Source organism: Cryptomeria japonica, chromosome 3 (genome assembly GCF_030272615.1).
Source record: "Cryptomeria japonica chromosome 3, Sugi_1.0, whole genome shotgun sequence".
NCBI classification, from domain to species: domain Eukaryota; kingdom Viridiplantae; phylum Streptophyta; class Pinopsida; order Cupressales; family Cupressaceae; genus Cryptomeria; species Cryptomeria japonica.
The window spans coordinates 766,142,994-766,159,548 of record NC_081407.1 but is presented as its reverse complement, the minus strand read 5'-3'; positions in this window follow the sequence as shown (position 1 = coordinate 766,159,548).

The following is a 16,555-nucleotide window of genomic DNA, read 5'->3' as shown; positions in this document are numbered from 1 at the left end:
AGTATATGCAAAAAAAATCCTTTCCAATTTCACAAGTACCTTCCTTAAAAAAACTCAAAACATGGTAAATGTCATGCCAAAAATAGATTGAAAAATTTAAGACCTACCTCAATAGATTTAGGTGATCAACAAATGCACAAAATTAAAAAAATTGTGGTGGAAAGAAATAAGGGACCTATTATCTACAATTTAAAATAAACTTGGTTGTTCGTTCTTTCTTTTTCATAGCCATGGTTCCTCAATCACAAGCACAAAAATAATAATCACTCTTATAACAATGTTAGTGTAATACATCGAAATATAGTTCACTAGCTTATGCATGCAAACTAGGAACAAGACTTATTTCATAATGGCTACATTGAAAGGAAAATGAATATAGTAGATACAACCTCAATTCTATTAAGAAGAGGGCTAAATTTAGATTCCATTCTAGTCCCTTTCATTGAGTTGAAAATGAGCAATTGAAAAATGTGAGAATTAGGGATAGTATGTGAAAAGGTGATAGTGAACAATATAAAAAAGTCAATACATAACTCATAAAAACAAAACCAACCTAGATCTCAAAAGAAAATGTAGAGAGGAACTTGGCACAAAAATTAAGGCTAAAATATAGTGGAGAATGGTTCCGTGGGCGTATCTATCCAAACAGATGAATTTATGAGTACTAGTTTGAAATTGGACTTTTGAGACACTCCACTAGGAATCTGGCAAATCTAAGACTGAATCTAGAGGACAAAGGTACTTAGAATACCTTTTTCTAGGATATAAATGCCCAACATTTCCTGATTTAGGAGAGGGGTGTCCCACATGCCTTTGTCTAAGTGCTCTTGGCTAAATTTTGGAGGTAAACTCTATCTCTATAACCACAACAATTTATGATCTTTTGTCACTATCAGACACCTATAGATGAACCTAAATTTGCACACAATAGGAGTAAAATGGTTTTTTGGTGTTGTATAAGGGTATTCCTAGGTAAAATCCTAGGTTTTAAATTAACCCTATAATTGAATTGAAATTGAATTGGAAATTATTGAATTGAAATAATTAATTGAATTGATTATACCTTCAATTGATGATGCAATGTTCTTAGGATAAGTCCCCTATGTGTTGATGCAATAAAATAATAAATCATCATAAGATCCATCATAAAATCATAATTAAAATATAATTGAAGATGCCTTCATGTAGCTTATTGCTCCTTAGATACAAGTTTATTCTTGAAGTGTTACTTTTCAATTGAAATGATCTAATAAGGATAGAGGATGAAATTAAGTAGGGTGGTGTGTGCACCAAGATGGTGTGAGAAAAATTGGACACACCCCCCAAAAAACATGGAAAAACACAAAACGTGCACGACTTATTTAAAATTTTAAAAACCTCGTACACATTTTGGCTCATTTTACCAAGCCTAACTAAAGGAAAATTGTGTATGATGTTTTCCTTATAATAAATGCGTACGTGGTTTACTTTTCAAAACCTAGTACACATTTTTTTGTCAATAAGTTTTTCTACTGTAGCTACTGGGTCATTTTCACTCACGGCCGCAAGAAAAATACTTTAAGGGTTTCAAGATAAATGATACACAAATGAGGTTTTTAAAAATCAAATGCACGCACAATGGAAAGAGATATGAGATTAAATTATTTCATCTATTCTATGCATTTGATAAATTATATTCGCAATCAGAATGTAAATTCATTGGGGTTTTTTGTTTGTTTGTTATGAATGCATATCAGATTCGGAAAATAATGCCCCCAACAACACACACCTCTTGAAAACTTAGGGAAAAACCCACAAGAGAACCCATAGGAGAACCCACAACCAAACCCTCTAGCTCCTCCATTAGACCATTCACAAGCTACACAAGAGGATTTAATAAACTAGTTAACACAAAACACTACCAAAATAACTAGAATGGTGAATAGACTGAAGGCATCCAAGAATGAGAATCATGCATCCCTTGCCACAACCCTAGAATCATTGGCTAGTAGTTCCAATGAAGTTTCCAATAAAATTATAAAATGGGGAAGCTATAGGGATAGATGTTGTTCTTTTTATGCTAGTGGGTTGTCATAAAATGAAGTGAAAGAAAAAACATAAGTAAAGCACATGTACGCCAGAGGATCAAGAGAGGGAAGAGGTATGTATATCTACTTTATTTTCTTGATTTGATAATTATATGCACATGTACATGTGAACTTTAGATAAATTCCAATCTAATCATTTTTCATATAGGAAATAGCCATAGTTTCTTCATCAATGGCAAGCCCTCCTAAGTCTACTAGAGAAGCAACGTAGGCTCTGGTACACTTTTGTTCTATATATTGTAGATTTTTAGTTTTTTTTATGTATATATGTTATTACCTTGTATTAATTGTATTTAATCTTATCATTTTTCATACAAGAAATAGCCATAGTTGCTTCATCAATGGAGAGACCTCCTAAGTCTACTAGAGAAGCATCTCAGGCTTCGGTACACTTTTGTTCTATATATTATAGATTTTTAGTGTTTTTTATCTATTTATATTATTACCTTGTATTAATTGTATTTAACCTACAATAGGCCCCTTCTCGGTTTGGGTATAATGTGGATCCTCTCAAGTTTCATTTTAAGATGACTCCTAAGTCTAACAAGGCAAGGAAAGAAAAGACGGTAGATCCCAGATCAACAGATGAGGTAATCTACAATTTAATTGCAAAGAAATTATAGTTTAATGTATAGTTATGTTGATAATTGTGAAATATTCAGTACAAAAGGATTCTAACTTGGCTTTTGAATTGTGGTTGTTTATCCATCTCCAGAGCCATGTACTGCATCAAAGAGACTCCATTTTGATGATCCACCACAACTATAGGATCATAGTGTTAGTTGTGGTCATCGAAGTACCAATACATCTAGATATAGTCTATATTTTTATTGTATATTGATCTAGAAATGGAATATTCAATATTTTTGTAAAATTTTTATTGATATATATATATATATATACAATTATTTTGCATTTTGATATATATACATGTTGATATTCGATCCAATAAATGTACATTGTGTTCATTATTGTGCATTTGTTGATATTGATTTGATATTAGATACATACACAATTTGTTCATTGTGTTCATTATTGTGCATTTTGATATATATAAATCTTTTTTTATATTTGATATAGTTAATTTATGCTCAAACAAAGACATACAATTCATTATGTGAGTAATATATCCAAGGCGCTCAATGAAATAAGTCTAAATGACAACAAACAAACTTACAAAATTGTAATAAAAGAGCCTCCAAAACATAATAATTAAAACTTGTCTCTACCTAAAAGAGTAGTTGCAAGCTAGGTATTGTCAAAACCAGTGGCTTGCTAATCAATTACTTCAGCTAAAAAAATGCCTTTTGTTGAATTCAACCCCATATAAAATACTTAATAATTGCCATCATGAAATATGAAGCATTGCAACTATGGAATATAATTTGATAAGCTTTTTCAGACATTGAACTACCCCTAGACAACTCCATGTCTCAAACACAATGAAATTATTTGACCAATTCAAAATAGCTTCCACTTTTACTAAATTCCTAACAATAACTGGATCCTTGTCTGATAAATTTTGGTCTCAGCTACTTCATAGTCTTGGCTAATCTTTGATATCACACTTAAACAATTATTCAGTATATTTGGTGACTGCCCTTTTAATTAAGTTAAATGAATATTTTCCTATGTAATCAGCAATATGAATGTAAACAACAAAAATCCATTTTCTACAATCATGGGTTACAATGAAATAAGGTGATTTGATAAGCTCTCTAATGCTCGCAATGGTCAAATTTGAGTTTTTGTCTTCTTTTGTGTTGTTTCATCTAAATAAGGTTATTTGGGACCATTAATGATCATTTGGAGTCATTTGTGAAAGTTTGGGGTCATTTGGATAAAAGATGTAAAAGTTGCTCAGTTGTTGTCAAAGTTGCTGAATTGTTGTCAAGGTTGCAAGATAAGATAAATTTGATTCCGTTCATCGTGGGAACAAACCAATACCATAAGAACATCCAGGTGGGCATTTTTACCATAGGCATGCTCCTGTTGTGCCTCCTAGCCTATTGGAACATCTAGAGCCATACCCTACCCATGCGATCTCTCAAGTGCCCTAAGTCCAAAAATTGTCAAACTTTGACTAACTATTTCTCACAATCCAAGATGCATACGATTGATCTATTTAAACCTATAGGGTCATGGGAGGCTCGTCTATAATGACCTATCTCAATTTTTGAAAACTTGGAGTCATTTTTACATGGTAGCATTTTTTCAGTTGGTATGAAAATTGTTAGATGCATGTAATGCAAGGTTACAAGATAGGCTAAATTTGATTCCATTCATCATGGGAATGAACCAACAACACAAGCATTTCTGGGTGGGCAATTTTATGGTAGGCATGCTCTTGTTGTGCCTCCCATCTCACTGAAACATCTAGAGCCATACCCCACCGACATGATCTCTCAAGTTCCCTAAGTCCAAAAAATTATCAAACTTTGACGGATTGTTTCTCACAATCTAGGATGCATACGATTGATCTATTTGAACCTATAGGATCATGTGAGGCCCATCTACAATGACCTATCTTGGTTTTTAAAGACTCTGAGACATTTTCACATGCTACATTTTTCAGTTGGTGCAAAAATCATTAGATGCATGCATTGCAAGGCTGTAAGATAGGCTAAATTTGATTGTGTCTGTCGTGGGCATGAACCAACAACATGAGCGCATCTGGGTGGGCAAGTTTATAGTAGGCATGCTCCTGTTGTTCCTCACAACTCGTTGGAACCTCTAGAGCCATACAATAGGCATACACATATACTCATAAATAGTCATAAATTAGGTCATGTACTTATAAATAGTCAAAAATTAGGTCATGTACTCATAAATAGTCATACAAAATTTCTAGTATAATAAAAAATATAAAATGCATCACAAAATTCCATTTATGCACAAATTTACATTTACAAAAATTTGCATCTACAAAAATTTACATATACAGAAATTGACATATATTCAAAAATTTGCCTCTAAAAATGGACAAATCAACTCTTGGCTATTTAAATATACAAAAAAAATATTACAAATCAGCTCATGGCCATTTAAATATACAAAAATTTTGCCTCAAAATATGAACAAATTAGCTCATGGGCATTTATATATACAAAAAAATGAATTCAAAACAATTCACCGATGATATATACAAAATTCTCAAAATCATTCTACCCTGAACCATAGAATCACTGAAATGCTCCAACAATTGAACACTTGTAGATGATCCAAAATCAATCAAGTGAGCCCTCTAGGTTGGCTCTAACTCATATTGTGTCAAGTCTTGCCTCATGGTTGGATTCATGAACTTTTCATAAATTCTTGTTATGAGGTCTACCACAGTACTTAATCAATTGAATATTTGTTGCAACAACAAGGTTGGAGAAATTAAAAATATGTCTATGGGTTTCAAATTCATCTAACAACCAAAAATCCAAATTATTGATAGGGTATCTCCTAAGCCATGCACCTGTCACGACAACAAATACTATTGGGTACTCAATACCCTCTCCATCAATGATTGTGGTTGTCAATTTTCTTTTAGGCTCAATACAATGACACAAAAAGTAATCTATTCCTTCTTCATTATTTTCTTATGCAACAACTGCGTACACATGACCTACATTTTATAAAATGATAACTAATACCAAAAATAATGTTTGATTTAACAAAATGAGCCAAAAAATTCCGACAAAAAAATTAACCAAAAAAATCACCTAGTTCCACTAGGTCGGATACATGGTTGAAATCCACAGATGCTTCCATCTGGTTCAATTGCAGTTCTTTGGGAACTTGATATGTATCAATTGGAACCAATAGTATATAAGACCATTTGTCAACCCACTCTTGTGATTCACATTCTTCCCACAAAAAATGCATACATGAAGAGAAAAAACATACAATCCGTCTAGTATAAATTAATAGTGAACTTGAATTTGAACTTCTAAATGAGTGCATTTCACTTGATCCTACAAATGTACAACAATATTGATAGTTTGCAATATTAGATTCATTGATCAACCAAAAATAACTATGAACCATTGACGTACCTGCATTACTTAGTCCCATTGTAGAGTTACACCATCACACAATTGTTGTTGCATTTATCAACTCAACACCAGCTTCGTAATTCAATTCTTATTTAGCTAGGGATCTTTATATGCATTCTCTTGCACCATCGTGCTCCCTATTTCCATGTGTATGCTCAGTGAAATTCCAAAAATATTTTATACCGCCTGTCACATGCATCCTATTCAACCAATAGAACATCCTTGCATTCTTGAATTGTGAGGTGCAATTATATGACCATATTATGTGTTGGTTGTATCGTATGTTTCTTTCCCTTAAATTATCATAGAAAAATTTAAAGAATCCTTACACAAACTCTGAAGAATGAGTATGATCATCACTTATATAGAAGTGATACTCTCTTACAACCTTTCTATCCTCCTCTATGCCATCATCTGCATGCATGAATACTATGTGTACAAAAATAAAAACTTGTATAGAATGGTAATACATAGATTGCACTTCATTTTGAGGTTATAGTGTATAATTTTCAGCAAAATAAATGACAGAGACAATGGTACCAAGAGAAAAATTTTCCTTGCATAACTTGAATTACTCATCTAACCATCGAGATCTATGCCTATGCATTATGTACTCATAAACTAGTTTCTCTTGAAACATTTTCATAAATTCAAGTACACATGTATCATTTTTCACTAACTCACATCTCTTCAATTCTTTTCCATCTTTAACCCCATATGCGATTGACTTGTATTTTTCAAAAGAAACTAGTTTCTTACCAATTTCATGTGTGCTCTCTGAATGTACACATCTTGGTAAATGTTTCAAACCACCATATGTAGCACAAGAACCTTTCAGACACATCATCTTATAATAAATACAACCATCATGTCTTTTACATAGAACACTTGAAATAAATTATCTTGGTGACTTAGGAGGTGCTTGTATATTGCATTCCTGTAAAACAACATTAGAGTGAAAAGTACAACATATATGACAATAAATATTATAGTGCATGTAAAATTGAATATGCATCCTAAAATAACACGTGGTGCATACATGGTTAATCTTAACATAAAAAGGTTTTGAAATTTCAAAAAATCTTTGACTATTTCTTATTTGAGGAAACTTTTGAAGGAATCTTTCATAAAATTTTGTTTGAGTCGTATCCAAATAGTGTTTGACATGTGGCTCACAATTTCTAGATCCAATTCGCCTTATAACAACATATCTTTGGTTGGGCGAAACCCTTGTGTTTTCATGCTAAAAAATTTCAATTAATGTTCTTAGTGCATCAACAACAACCTTGCCTTTGCGTGGTACTCTACTCGAGAATGCCCAAAGAGAATTATTGTTAGGATCCTCTATTTTCTCCTTCCTCTCTAATGCTTTACATAATGTTGTTATACTTATGTTTAATGACTTGTTTTTTTTAATCAAACGATCTTTTTTTAATTTTCTTTCTCATTATGGTTGATGTAATAACATGTCAAGTAACATTAGAATCTTTAGTATGTGATTTTGAACCAATAGCTTGATATGCATCAAATAGATTTCTCACAATAGTTCTTTCACTATTACTTTCCGATGATCTTAGGCCTAGAATTTTCATTATCTCTCTAAAATTTAAATTTTAATCTTTTCAATGATTAATTGGCATCTTCTAGTTTGATTTAAGTTTTGAAAATAGTGTTTCCATATTCTTTTAACAATTCTTCTACAAGTTCATTCATTTATTTTATCAAGCATTTGCTTCAAATTATTCTCATCGATGTCAATTATATTGTTAGGTTTCCTATGAATAATTCTAAGAGGTGTTAATATCGGTGCATTATGTGCATTAGGTACATTCATCGCATCAAATTGAGCTAGTGTATGTTCATCATTTGATTGATTATTTATTGTGGCCTCTTCTTCAATTGCATTGGGTTCATTCAATAAATTAAATCTTGTTGGTGCATCTTTATCATTTGTTTGATAATTGATCGTGATTTGTTCTTCAACTGCATTAGGTTCATTTGGTACATGTAATTGAGATGTTTTGGATGACATAGCTTCTTGTCCCATTGTTCTTAGTTAATGTAATTTCTTTATATGTTGCCTTTGTCTTTCCTTTTCAGCTACTCATTGTTCGATTGTTCTCACTTGTTCTTTCCCATCTTTAATAATGATTTTCCTAAATAAAATCATTTTGCACTAATTAGAACAACAATTCAACCATTTGAAATCATGCAAAACAAAATTTCCCTTACTTTGACATATAAAACTATCACAAAATCATAGTAGTAGTTGTAATGGGGCCTTCAACGACTTCAAAAACGTCTTTTGTGGTCATTGACCAAATAAAAATATGTGCAAGAAATGCATATGGGTTATGTTTAGTTAACCTGTTTGCATAATTAGTCCCTAAAAATACCCAACAGGGAAACGTTTATAATTCCCATAACCCATACACACTTTTTATGTTAAAAAACCATAGCCCTGCAAGGTTGTGGGTCCCCATACCCAAATCCCTTTTGGGAGTGTGCTAACCACCGCACTCCCACAAGGGATTTTGGGAGGGGGGCACATAGCTCTGCAGGGTTATAGGGTGGCCCTCAGCCTTATGGGATTATGGTAGGCACCCTGTAGCACCTCAAGGTTGTGGGGGTGGCCCTCAGCCTTGTGGGTTGTGGTAGGCACCCTACAGCCCCTCAACGTTGTGGGGCCCCCTCCCCAAATCCCTTGTAGGAGTGAGGTGGTTACAACACTCCCAGAAGGGAATTAGGGAGGGGGGCCCTCAACCTTGTGGGGTTGTGGGGTCCTTGACCCCCCTTCTTTTAAATAATATAAAATTAAATAATAAAAATTAAATAAAAATTAAAACCACCGCACTCCCACAAGGGATTTGGGGAGGGGGGCCCATAGCTCTGCGGGGTTGTGGGATGGCCCTCAGCCTTGTGGGGCTATGGCAAGCACCTTGAAACCCCTCAAGGTTGTGGGGGTGGCCCTCAGCCTTGTGGGGTTGTGGCACGCACCCTATAGCCCCTCAAGGTTGTGGGCCCCCCTCCCCAAATCCATTACAGGAGTGAGGTGGTTACAACACTCCCACAAGGGAATTAGGGAGGGGGGCCCTCAGCCTTGCGGGGATGCAGGATCCTTGACCCCCCTTCTTTTAAATAATATAAAATTAAATAATATAAATTAAATAAAAACTAAAAAAAATATTTAATTTAAATAATATTAAATTACAATTAAAATGAAAATATAAATTAAAATAATATAAAATGGAGGGAGAGAGAGAGAGAGGGGGGGAGCGGATGGGAAAGAAAGGGAGATAGAGGGGGTTGGGAGGGAGAGTGGAGAGAGAGAGAGAGAAAGAGGGATGGGGTATGGAGGAAAGGATAGAAGGGGAGCATACTAGTTTATTATTTTCATCCCTGAACCTGATGCTCCCTCTCAAGGGATGATCTAAACTTCTTTTTGTAAGTAGTATTCGCACTTCTTTTTATAATGTAATATGGTTCATCTTTCCCCTTAGGACACCATATGACCCCTTAAGACACCATATGACACTTAGGACACCTTACAAAGCCTTCAGATATCGTATGGGGTCACATGGGGTCCTAGGGGGTCACGAGATGTTGTTGGAGGTCACGTGGAGTCCTAATTAGGCCATGCATGTGTAACAACACCATATGACCCCTCATGATATCATACATGGTCCTAAGGATTCCAAATGGGACTGCATATGTGTTAGAACACCATATGACCCCTTAGGACATCATACGACCCATAAGATATCATATGGTCTTAAGGGGTCATATCATGTGCTAAGGGATCATATGGTGTCATTATAGGTCTTCGGGGTCCTAATGGGGCCACACATGTGTTAAAACACCATATGACCCCTTAGTACACCATACAACCCCTTAGGACATCATATGGTCCTAAGGGGTTATGTGGTATGCTAACGGGTCATTCAGTGTCATTAGGGGTCTTGTGGGGTACTAATGGGTTTGTAAATGTGTTATAACACCATATGACCCCTTACAACACCATACGACTTGTTAGGACATAATATGGTCCTAAGCGGTCATGTGGCATGCTAAGGGGGTCATAGGGTGTTGTTAGGGGTCATGTGGAGTCCTAATATTCATACACATGTGTTACAACACCATATGACCCCTTCGAACATCATTTGCTCCTAAGGGGTCATGTGGTGTGCTAAGGGGTCACATGAGGTTGTTAAGGGTCATGTGGGATCCTAATTGGGCCACACGTGTGAAAACACCATATGACCCCTTAGGATATCATATATGGTCCTAAGGGGCCATATGTTGTCATTGGGGGTCATGTGGGGTCCTAATGGGGCCGCACATGTGTTAGAACATCATAGAACCCCTAAGGACATCATAAAACCCCTTAATATATTATATGGTTGTAAGGGGTCATGTCATGTGCTAAGAAGTCTTATGGTGTCGTTAGGGGTCTTCAGGGTCCTAATGGGGCCACACATGTGTTAGAACACCATATGAACCCTTAGGACATCATATGACCCCTGAGGACATCATATGGTCCTAAGGGGTCATGTGGTATGGTAAGGGGTCATATGGTATCATTAGGGGTCTTGTAGGCTCCTAATGGGTCTGCACATGTGTTAGAACACCATATGACCCCCTAGGACATCATGCAACCCTTTAAGATATCATATGTTCCTAAGGGGTCATGTCATGTGCTAAGGTGTCATATGGTTTTGTTACAGGTCTTCAAGGTCTTAATGGGGCCACACATGTGTTAGAACACCATATGACCCCTTAGGATACCATACGACTCCTTAGGACATCATATGGTCCTAAGGGGTCATGTGATATCCTAAGGGGTCATATGGTGTCGTTAGGGGTCTTGGGGGTCCTAATGGGTCTACACGTGTTAGAATACCATATGATCCCTTAGCACATCATATGACCCCTTAGGACATGAGATTGTCCTAAGGGGTCATTTGGTGTCATTAGGGGTCATTTGGAGTCCTAATGATGCCAAACATGTTTTACAACACCATATGACTCACTAGGAAATCATATGCTCCTAAGGTGTCATGTGGTATACTAAGGGATCACATGATATCGTTAGGAGTCACGTGGGGTCCTAATTGGGCAATGCATGTGTTACAACACCATATTATCCCGTATGACACCATACGACCCCTTAGGATATCATACATGGTCCTAAGGAGTCATATGGTGTCATTAGGGGTCGTGTGTTGTCCTAATGGGGCTGCACATGTGTTAGAACATCATATGACCCCTTAGGTCATCATACGACCCCTTAAGATATCATATGGCCCTAACGAGCCATGTCATGTGCTAAGGGGTCATATGGTGTCGTTACCAGTCTTTGAGGTCCTAATGGGGACACATATGTGTTAGAACACCATATGACCCCTTCGGACACTATACAACCCCTGAGAACATCATATGGTTCTCAGGGGTCATGTGGTATGCTAAGGGATCATATGGTGTTGTTAGGGGCCTTGTGGGGTCCTAATGGGTCTACACATGTGTTAGAACACCATATGACCTCTTAGGACATCATACGACTGCTTAAAATATCATATGGTTCTAAGGGGTCATGTTAGGTCCTAAGAGGTCATATGGTGTCATTATGAGTCTACAAGTTCCTAATGGGGCCACACATGTGTTAGAACACCATTAGGACACCATATCACCTCTTAGGACATCATATGGTCATAAGGGGTCATGTGGTATGATAAAGGGTCATATGCTATCATTAGGGGTCTTGTGGGGTCCTAATGGGTCTGCACATGTGTTAGAACACCATATGAGCCATTAGGACACCATACAACCCCTTAGGATATCATATGGTTCTAAGGGGTCATGTGGTGTGCTAAGGGGTCATATGGTGTCGTTTGGAGTCATGTGGAGTCCTAATGGTGCCACACATGTCTCATAACACCATATGACCCACTAGGACACCATATGACCCCTTAGGACATCATATGCTCCTAAGGGGTCATGTAGTGTGCTAAGGGGTCACATGATGTCATTAAGGGTCACATGGTGTTAATTGGGTTACGCATGTGTTACAACACCAAATAAACCCCTTACGACACCATATGACCCCTTAGGATATCATACATGGTCCAAAGGAGTCATATGGTGTCATTGGGGTTCGTGTGGGGTCCTAAATGGGATCACACATGGGTTAGAACATCATATGACCCCTAAGGACATCATACAACCCCTAAAGATATCATATGGTCCTAAGGAGAAATTTTGTATGCCAAGGGGTCGTATGGTGTCGTTACAGGTCTTTGTGGTCCTAATGGGGCCACACATGTGTTAGAACATCATATGGGCCCTTAGGACACCATATGACCCCTTAGGACATCATGTCATGTGGTATACTAAGGGGTCATATGATGCAATTATGGGTCTTGTGGGGTCCTAATGGGTCTACACATGTGTTAGAACACCATATGACCCCTTAGGACACCATACAACCCCTTAGGACATCATATGGTCCTAATAGGTCATGTGGTGTGCTAAGGGGTTATATCGTGTTGTTAGGGGTCATGTGGAGTCCTAATGGTGTCACATATGTGTCATAATGCCATATGACCCACTACAACACCATATGAGCCCTTAGGACATCATATGCTCCTAAGGGGTCATGTGTTGTGTTAAGGGGTCACATGATGTCGTTAGGGGTCACTTGGGGTCCTAATTGGGCCTCACATGTGCTACAACACCATATAACCCCTTACGACACCATATAACCCCTTAGGATATCATACATGGTCCTAAGGGGTCATATGGTGTCCTTGGGGATCATGTGGGGTCCTAATGGAGCTACACATGTGTTAGAACAACACATGAGCCCTTAGGAAATCATATGGTCTTAAGGGATCATATGGTGTGCTAAGGGACCTAATATGATGTCATTAGGGGTTATGTGGGGTCCTAAGGGAGAGAGGGAGAGAGAGAGAGGGTGGGGGGGTAGGAATACAATGTACTAAGATATTGAGAGACTATATATGCATATATTTTATGTACATATATGTATACATACACATACACATACACATTTTATATACATATGCATACATATTTTATATATACATAGTATACATGTATATATTATTTACATACGTATATGTATACATACACATATTGTATACATACATATGTATTTCTATATATTAGGATGTCTTTATGTTGACATATCCCGTACAAGTTGTGTTCTCTTCAAAAAGTGTATGGTTTTTGTTCTCTCTAATCCCTGTACACACTATTGTTTCCAAAAACCTCGTACGTGCTATTAGTAAAAGAGACCCCATACCCGTTTAGTACACTTAGGCTTGTGATTAGGCTTGGATGACAAGGCTGAGGATTGGAAGTTTGATTTCCCTCCATTCCCCTCCTTTTTGACATGTTTTGTTTTATCAAATTGGTTTCTCGACTTTATCATCATCTGACTGTTACCTTTAAATATTGTAAACTTTGGAAGACTGCTCCCCTCCACTATTTCTCTCAATCACCATTGCTGCGGCATTCCCAAATTTCCTAACTTTTTTCATGGGCTTATTAACTTTTAGAATTGCCTGATCATCAAACCAACTTGGGGAAGTCCACATAATGTTGGCACCTTTGAGAGGTCAGACTTGTGGTTGCTTTTGAAAGGAGTTCCATGGATGTGAAGTTGCCTAACCTCCCCACTTCCTAACACTCTTTGTATTGAGATGAACATCCATCTCTCTCAATAATTTAAAACAAATTGCTGGTACCAAGTAAGTACATTTGGTGAAATAATTTCAAGTGATTTCGGTACCTTGGGGTGGCAGCATGAGTGACGATACAGATAGGTTTTGCTTGGGCACTGACAAAATTAAATGGAACTATTAGATTGAGAAGAATAATGGCCTTTTATTGTTCTTCCTTCCACCTTTTTTATTGCCATGTCATGCATTATTTTTAGGGAATGAATCAAGGGAAGATTTGTGAAGTTCCATCATTAATGGCCTTTAAGTAATCTAAATATGAAAAAATGGTGGTGGCATGCATTACTTTGTTTGATGTTGTCATTCTTATAGAAAATATTAAAGATAGGTAAAGGTGAAAATTGTCAATATGTATTGAATGTATTAGAATCATCTTGCCTCATGATGGTGAATTGCCTTTTCATAACCCAGAATTGAATTGGCCAAAGAAAGAGAAGGGGGATATAGTTGGATAGTTATGGTCTTTTGCATGGAAAGAACAAACTGATTTCAGTAAACATAAGAGGGTCATCACCATATTAGATAAGGTTGTAGAACAAGCCAAAAACCATGAACAACATTTGGAAAATAAGCTGGCAACAACAAGAAACCTAGATAATTAACTTCAGCCAAATGGTTCTCCCAGCTGGAAGAGGTCCTGTAACATAGTCTGATGTCAACCCATGTAGTGGCATGAACTTTTGAACTTGTCTGACTTTTTTTGAGCTACTATTTTTTATTGGGAAGAATTCAAAGATATTCTATTGAGGCTTATCGAAGAAGAAGAAAAGGCAGATAATATTAATAGATAGATTGCAGAGCTAAACCTGAGACCTAATGATGGAGTTTGAGCCTGGTGACCTTATAGTCCGATTTGTTGTGAGATGGTTTATATTTTGATGTCATTCTATAGAATTTTTGTTTTGAAATGGTCATGTTCAAGATGGTTATCTTTAGTAATTGTTTCTTGGAAATGGAAAAGACAGAAGGATAAGTCGCAATAAATTGGTAGATTAGTTCATTTCAAAGGATCTTTTGGGAAAACTTTAATTTTCTCATAAGAGAAAAACTTTATGCATGTGATTATCTGCTATTTTAATATAGAATGACTACTAGTGGCTTTCATATATTTATAATCTTTAAATTATGGTCTATGGATGATTTTTTATTCTTTAAAATGAATGTTAGTTAGTGAATTTATATTGAAGTGGTGGGTGATTTGAAACTTTGGTTACTATGGAATGTTATCTTTGAATGGTGTTTCATAGTAGCTTTTATTTGAAAATCTAAAAAATTCTAAAAATAGTAGTTAGTCTAATTAATAGGCGAATAAATGATGATTAAAGGAATAAAACTCAATTAATTAGTTGTGTAAGTTTTAGGTGTCTACAGTATATATTGTTCCTCAAAATGGTCCTACCACTCCAGATGAGATAAAGGAAGCAGAATGCAATATCAGAGATAAAGAAGCATTGTTGAGTGCCTTGACAGATTCTGTAATGACTAACGTGATGGACTTAGAGACTGCTCATGAAATCTGGATAAAATTGGAGACCTTGCATGAAGGTGGTAGTCATGTGAAGATAGCTAAGTTGCAGAGCTTGAAGGACAAATATGAGAACTTGAAGATGAGTGAAGATGAGAACATTGCCTCTTTTATGCAAAAAGTGAATGAGCTTGTGTGTGGAATCAAATGTGTTAGTGCAGTATTAGAAGAATCTAAGTTTGTTGCTAAAGTGTTGAGATCCTTGCCTCCTACTTACAAACATAAATTTACTACTATTGATAAGATCTGGACTATGACAAATGTGACAAGAGACATGTTTATTGGTAAACTTGTTGCTTTTGAGATAAGTGAGTTTGGAGACTCTTTTCCTATGACTGAATCTGTCTTCAAAGATACTATTTCTGGGAAGCAGAGATATGATCCAAGAAAAAGTTCTACAAGAGTATCTAGATATGAGAAAGAGATGAAAGAGATGGAATATGAAGAAAGAGAGCTTGAGGAGCTTGAAGCACTTATTGCTAGAAGAATGCCTAAACGTGCCAGTAAGTATGAAGGAAAGTTACCTCTTAAATGTTTTTCATGTAATAAGATAGGAAATTTTGCATCAAGTTGTCTGGAAAGAGATAGAAATCCTAAGAATCCATATAAGCCTAAATATTAGAAGAAGTGTTATTATACTGTTGATGAAGGTGTGAAAGATGAAGAGTTGGATAAGAGAAATTTAGGAGATGAATTTGTGTTCATTGCTATCAAGGAAGATGATCTTGTAACTACAGATTATACAAGCTGCATTAATGACAAGAAAGCTTTGGCTACTAAAGTTGAGGAGAAAGATGAATGGTTAATTGATAGTGGTTTCTCTCATCATATCATAGGTGATAAGAGTAAATTTATAAATTTTGAAAAAGTATGATGGTGGTGCAACAAGATTTGGTGATAACAAAGCTTGTGTAATCTGTGGAGAGGTTCTATTTCTCTTGATGGTAAGCACAATAATAATGATGTGTTGTATGTTGAAGGTTTAAAGCATAACCTTTTGAGTGTTGGTTAGATGGTTGATAAGGGATATAACTTGAAATTCAAGAATGGAAAATATGAGATCTTGAGTAGCTCCAAAATTAAGATTGCATCAGCTACAAAGACTAAAGCTAATATTTTTCACTTGAATGCTGGGGGGAA